This window comes from Zingiber officinale, chromosome 8A (assembly GCF_018446385.1).
Source record: "Zingiber officinale cultivar Zhangliang chromosome 8A, Zo_v1.1, whole genome shotgun sequence".
NCBI classification, from domain to species: Eukaryota; Viridiplantae; Streptophyta; class Magnoliopsida; order Zingiberales; family Zingiberaceae; genus Zingiber; species Zingiber officinale.
Window position 1 is genome coordinate 60,761,165 of NC_056000.1, and position 7,091 is coordinate 60,768,255.

Sequence of the window (7,091 nt, forward strand, 5' to 3'; positions counted from 1 at the left end):
TGAAGATTTTCAATATAGTGGGAAGGTAATGCTTATGTTTCAATCAAATTTGGAGAAAAAAATAGGGTTCGAGTTTGTTAAAATGATGACATTATTTCATTGTTGTAGGTTACATCAATGGAGTCTTCCAATAATAGCGTCACAATCGATAACTTACGGTTTGAAAATATCGGTAGAAAGGCAACTATTTTGGTGTCAATTTTTTTTTTAAAAAAAAATCCAAGTAGGTTGTATTATTATTGTAGCACTCATGGGTGGTTGAAGGGGATTGTTACAGATGTGGTAGATGATAACAATTACTACGCAAATGGTAAGAGGAAATGGAGGACTGAGCATGGTTATTCATCAAGGAACATGCCAACAGAGAGGAATGAGGAATATAACTCCCCACCAGTGAATTTCAATTTGAGCACTATATTGTACCGTTCGATGTTGATGAATCTGATTTTGTTAGCTATCTATATGCTTGGATTGGTGGTGTGATTGTTTAGGGGATGAATTGGAACACTATAGTTCTATCAATTTGCTTGGAATGCTTAGAACACTATGGCTGTGTATATGCTTAGGATGATTATGATTGTTAAATTTGTGAGAAATGTTGTAAGAATATCATATTACTACTACTTTTCAAATTGGATAATAATGTTGTAGGAAATACATTACTCTTGGTTTTCAAATAGGTCAGGAATAGATGTTTTAGGTTGGAGTTTTGTATTTGCAGTATAAATGTATGGTATTGTATTGAATTGTAAGCTCTTATTCATTTTACGTCTAATATATGAATTCTGTTTGAGCAAATGTTGAGAATGTCAAATTGATTATTAGTTTTAGTAATTTTTATTTGTGTGAGATAGGGTAATTAGTTGAAATTTCTTTCAAGAAATGACAATAAAGAGTTGTAAAGCTCTTTTGTACCACATGCCAAAAAAGTAAAGCTTTTAAGGAAACCAAATCATTGACAGAAAAGTACAACATTGAAATTCAATAAGAACAAAGCAAATCATTCACTAGGTTTTCATGAAATTAGCAAAATTATAAATATATTACGTATATCCTTCAGAAATCTGTTTACATGATACATAATATGAAGTATACAAAAGCCTACTATATAAAGTACATCACTGTCTTAAAGGTAAAACTATTCACTGAGTTTCTTATAAACAAAAAACAACATCCAACATATATATGTGCTGCAACACCAAAAGTTTACACATCTATCCTAAAAAAACATATTCATTCAATGAGTCTTGTATTGTCTTCTATTTGCCCTTTCTTTGTTTCGGAGTTGTGAATGAGCCTCCTGTAACTTTTGCGCGCTTGGATAGTTCATCACCCAACAATTTTTACACCCTTGAACTTCCAAATATTTGTATAAGTTGCTATCCCACGTTCTTTTGTGATGCCTGTGCTTGTTGTGTACTTTGAGATCCCTATTTAACAAAGTTTTTGGTTAGTAAAAATGTGCACTACATATATTATATTTTTTCCCTACATAAACAATATTTTAAACTCGCATTATTTATTATGAGGATGACCGTTAGACTCCGATAGGATAACTTTAACCTCAAGCAACATTGCTAGATATTGCTCCACCAGTCTTAGCCTTAAAATAAAAATAAAGAAAATTATTAGTCTTATGTAATTCAAGAAAATCTTAATAATCTCAGTGACTACTAGAAGTTTATGACATGAAATTTGGTTTTCTTTTTGCTTCATCTCATGGTAGCTGATGCATCCATTTTAAATTGTGATGACTATATTATGGGTGTATTTTGAATCTGTATAACATTCAAAGGGGATTGAGATATCTAATTACAAAACTTATGTTAATGAAGAGATACAGTAAAGCTATGAAATATTTTTCCTCCTAACTCAAAAATACTTATATATCGATATCTTGAATTACTTCTTGTTGATGCTGTGATTGTTATCCTCTTTTAGGTTGACTCTGTGCTATGATAGCATTGTTGGTTTCAGCACCAGCAGTCTCAGTCTTAAAGGAAAGAATTTAATTTCATAAAGATGTTAGTAATATATAATTCATATGCTATTGGTGAATAAAGAGCTCCATAATTAACAAAAGTTTATAACATAATTTTTGGACTTCTTTTTGCTTTGTCTTTTGGCAGCTGGTGCTCCACCTGCGTAAGTCCTTTTATTATGGCCAAATTACAAGCACCGAGCACATCTTAAGATTATAGACTTTCTATTCTTTTAACTTGTGCTCTCCCCCTCACTTTTACACCTTGCTTTTTTTTTTGTCATCCAATTCTTTTTTGAAGTTCTAGGGGGCATACATCATATACTTGAGTAGGAACAAATTCTGGACAAAAAAATGAATCTAGAATTAGGTGTATCAGATTTGTATAAGCCCTTAAATAAGCATCCTTGGTAGTCAGTCGATATTTGGCGCCTATCAATGAGCACAACACATGCATGCTTGCGAGGAATGCCTGCGAGATTCCACTCTTTACGGTCACATGACCTATTGGCAGTAACAACTATAAATTTCTTACTTCTTTCCTAGACCTCGTACATTGTACAACTTGCATATGTAAATATCAAAGTCCTACAACTTTATGTATTCTCATTCAACTTCAACATGACTCTAGGAACCATCAGGAAATTCTAGGAGCAAGCAGTCTCAAATTGTTTATGGACTATATTCATTATTTTGGTTTACAATGAATCAATTAGGGCAATAATTGATTTTTCTCTTAAATCACCTATTCAATTGTTGAAAGACTCACTAGAGTTATTGGTGATGTGGTCCATTTTGACATCCTGATCGTATATGTCCCATAACCCATCCCCAATGCGATCCAACCACTCATATGCATATGCATATGCACTTACACTCTTTAACTTGCTCCATAGCCTCCTTAAAATATTGTTCAATTTATGATCTTGTAATATCCTAGAACAATTTTCGATAAAGGATTGGCGGAAACTTTGACCTGAAGTTACTAAAAATGTATATACAACACTTTCGATGAACATCACGTGGAACCTTATCAGCTATAGCCTCTATCAAGCCATGAATACATTATCAAAGTATTGGAGTGTATATTTAAAAATTTAGCTTTTGTACATATTTATTTTGAAATAAAAAATCATATTGATCAAATGTTTACATTTATTTGTTAAATGTAATTATTTAATTAATTTATATAGTAGATAACATGGAGTGTGGAGTCACACTTAGAAGATCATGTTGTCGGTTCTCTATAAATTATAAACAGTTGCTCACGACTAAGATGGAAAGGAACAAACCATCAGAATAGACGTAGTGTAATTAAGTATTAGTTTATCTTGACTGATAAATTATACTGATACACTTTAAATGTATTGAGTAGGATCATTTAGGTAAGTTCTTTTTGTACTGACTGTAAAATACCGGAAAGATGACGAATATTAATAAGGGAATTTTCCGGAATTTTTGGATATTTTTCGAGAATTTTTCGGAGCTCGTACGGACGAGTTAACGGGGTCCGGAAAAGCCTGTTTAGGCTACCCAGTTTTAATAAGGAAAAGTTTTATTTTTTTTCTTTTCCTTTTTCCTTTTCTTTTCCTTATTTATATATATTTGTTTCCCTCGTTACTGTGCCGAGCCCTAATCCGTTCCTCTCTTCTTCTCTTGCGCCCGACGCCGGCGGTTTCTTCTTCCTGAACGCCGGCAGCCGGTTCCTTGCCGGAGCCCTAGCACCGCCGCCCGACCGCCTTGGTCCGACGAGTCATCGCCGGACACCCTCGCTCTCGGCCTCTTTTCTGCCCTAGCCGAATTCTTTCAACCGCCGGCAGCCTGAGTTCCTGCCGCCAGCCGTCGAACTCGCGTGCCCTAGAGGGTTGGGTTCACGGCAACGCGCCGATTCTTCTCTGTGTTCGGCCTCTCCACCGCCGCACACCGCTGAGAGCCGGCTCTCCTCCTTGTGTTCACGACCGCTCCACATCTGCACCGTGCCGACGCCGACTTCTTCATCTCTGCGCCACTACCTCTGCGTGCCACTGCCTCCACACCTTCTTCACTGTGGTCACACCTCTAGTGCCCTAGCAGTGATCTGGGAGGTGAGTGTTATACCTTAATTGGTGAAATTTGAGTAGTATTGTGTGATGTGGAATTTTGATTATGGCTTGATCTATGTTAGTGATCTCAGTGCTTGACCTTGCTTGGACCAGTCGGTGGAGATTTCTTTTCCCTGTGTTGCTGCTGTGCCCTAGTGCACCATTACCGGTGCCACTCTCTTCTTTACAGCAGAGTGGTGATTTTAGAGTGAAGTGTCCGACTTGTAAAGTGTGCTTTAGTTTGTTCAAGACTTCCAGCAGCAACCCCATCCAGTAGCCCTTGCTTCAGCAGCAACAGCAACGGTGGTTGAGGTATTGTGGAGGAATTTGATTTTTCGTTGTAGATAATTGGAGATACCTAATCCATTGTAGTTGTGAAAAGGGTTAGGGTTAATGAGTTTAACTCTAATTGATTAATGAAATTATGATTTGGTTTAGTTAATGAAGGCATGATAGAATTAACTAAATTAAATATTGTGACACAGGATTTTGACACGAGACGAGTATCTCGGAGTCGGATTGGACTTTTCTTATCGGAGGCGGGTACTTTTGACTTATTGTCTTTGATATGCTTAGTAATGAAAATAATATGTTGCATTAATTGTGTTTCCTATTTGTTTCGGTTAATCACTGCCCAATACATGTTACCTGTTTGATTGATTGTTTGATTGCATCTCGTATTGATCATGTACCCGATCTATCATGCTCATGGGTAGTGATATAACCATGTTTCACATGTTCAGGACCTAGGTTTGATACCTTATTGATCAGTATGTCTTGATATGACCTATTCATTATGGTGCCTATTATTATATGTCCAGAGGTTGGTTTAGTATATTACCATGTTTAGTGACATGCACCATTTGCATGATCGCATGCTGTGCGATAGATTGCTCCATTATTGTCGAGCACATTGCCAGTTTCATCACTGTTCGGTGCTCCGTTGTGATGCTCATGGTAGCACGTCAGTTTGACTCTTCCGGTGCTCCGTTGATCCGCTCAGGGGTAGTGTGACGCAGCGTGTAGCACGTTAGAGATTCCTCCCCGTCATAGCGTACCGGGAGATGAGAGCATTGCGCTCCCCCATTTATGATTTGGGGTAGGAGTATGTATGTACTCCGACAGCATCCCGTCCACTCGATCACTCATCAGGAGTAGTGTTGCTGAGTGCACGGTTGTCACAGCCCTACCCACTTGGTCCCACTTTTGTTGTGAGTTGGCTGACTGGCGTCAGGGGTGACCATGACATTGGCATCATATGCATGATGCATTTATTGTTTGTAATTGTGATTGTTGCATTTATATGCTGCATATTGTTTGGATACCTATGTTTGACATGCATACAGGATTCCTATACCACTCGGATTGTTTGTCCTTATACTCAGGTCCTGGTTAGTACAGTTTCTCTCCTGTTCACTTTAGATGCATATTTTTATCTTTCTTATATCAGGAGACTGTACGCATGATTAGTGTTAGGTGTTATTTCTTTACTTTGCATATCAATTGTACCAGCTGAGTGTTGGACTCACCCCGCCTCCATTGTTGTTATTTTCAGGTTGATGCTGTCAGGAGGGAGTTCCAGTCGCTGGTCCCCACAGCACGTAGTGCTACTCCTCTGCTGGTTTTTGAGTTGTTGTTTTATTTTAGCTTTTCGCTATCAGACTTTGTTTTAGTTTTGTTTTGGACTTTACATATGAATATTGTATGGAATCTTTTCTTTGATGGACTTTTGGTATGATTTGGATTTTATTCTACTACAAGCCTGCCTGGACGGCAGAAGAGGTGAGTTCGTCGGTTTTGAGCTTTACGAGTATAGTTGAGTAAGGTGGATTTCGAGTCATAGTACTATTGTTGTTTACTATTATATACTGCGTGGTTGTGACAGCCAGAGGCTGAATATATATATAAACTGTGTGGTGATTGTTTTTATTTCTTGTTATTATTCCAGCTGCCTGTGGCTGAGGTATATGAGATGTAGAAAAGTTTCAGATTGTCCACCGTACAGGGGAGATGCTGCCGAAATTTTCTCGGACAGGGTCTCCTCTGGGGGCGTGACACTGACTTAGTAAAAGAACTAGACCTTAGTTATTATGGAAGTGTGTGCTCTTAATCCTAATATAATAACAAGCATGTATATTTGATATTTATTTCTTTGACTTATCAAAGGGTGAGGTTTAGCTCGATAAATCAATATGCCCGATAAGTTGGGAAATGATATTACTTATAGTATGTGTTGTTGATTATAGAAGGAATCTGTATCCTAGTTATCTAGGTTGAGAATATCCCCAAGAGGAGCTCATAAGGATTGTCATGTTAAATCCTGCAGGTGGACCTAGTCCAACATGACAATAAAGTTGGGTGGTACTACTCTTGGAGCTAGATATTAATTAAATGAGTTGTCAGTAACTCACTTAATTAGTGGGCATTCGTAATCTTAAACACAGGGAGACTAACACACTCATGATAAGAAGGAGCCCATAATGTAATTTGGGATTGGTGCGGTAGTGCGGTAATAACTCTCTAGTGGAATGAGTTATTATCGATGAACTTGAGTTGTGTGTTCGGGGCGAGCACGGGATACTCAAGCTCATCGGAAGGCCAAAACCAATTTCTCCACTAGGTCCCTGTTGTAGCCTCAAGTCCATCCAAAGAAAAGCCTATTTTGGTGTCCAAGAAGGGGCTGGTTCATTGCTTAGTGACCAAGCAATAGCCGGCCACATATTCTCTAGAAGTGGCCGGCCCTTGCCTTGGGCAAGGGGGCCAGCCGCAATATTTAAATTAGGAAGGTTGTTTTTGAATTTTTAAATTTCCTCAGATATTTACAATTTGTAAAAAAAAGAGATTTTAAAAATTTATAAAATTTTCCTAATTTAAATTAGGCCACAAGGTTTTAAAAGAGAGTTGTAAAATTTATAAAACTTTCTTTTAAAAAGAAATATTATTAGAGATGTTTAAAATTTTAAAACTTTCCTTTTAATATCCACATTAGAAAAAAAAAAGAGTTTGTAAAATTTTATTAGAAGTTTTCT

General features: G+C 37.2%; 1 long non-coding RNA gene across 1 annotated transcript; it reads left to right on the top strand.

Annotated features, from left to right (window-relative positions):
• The first annotated feature begins 3,992 nt into the window (after window positions 1-3,992).
• On the top strand, window positions 3,993-4,606 carry LOC122011764. The gene is made up of 3 exons (XR_006120029.1): window positions 3,993-4,065; window positions 4,155-4,374; window positions 4,548-4,606. It is a non-coding gene; the product is annotated as an uncharacterized LOC122011764 (long non-coding RNA).
• Window positions 4,607-7,091: the final 2,485 nt, after the last annotated feature.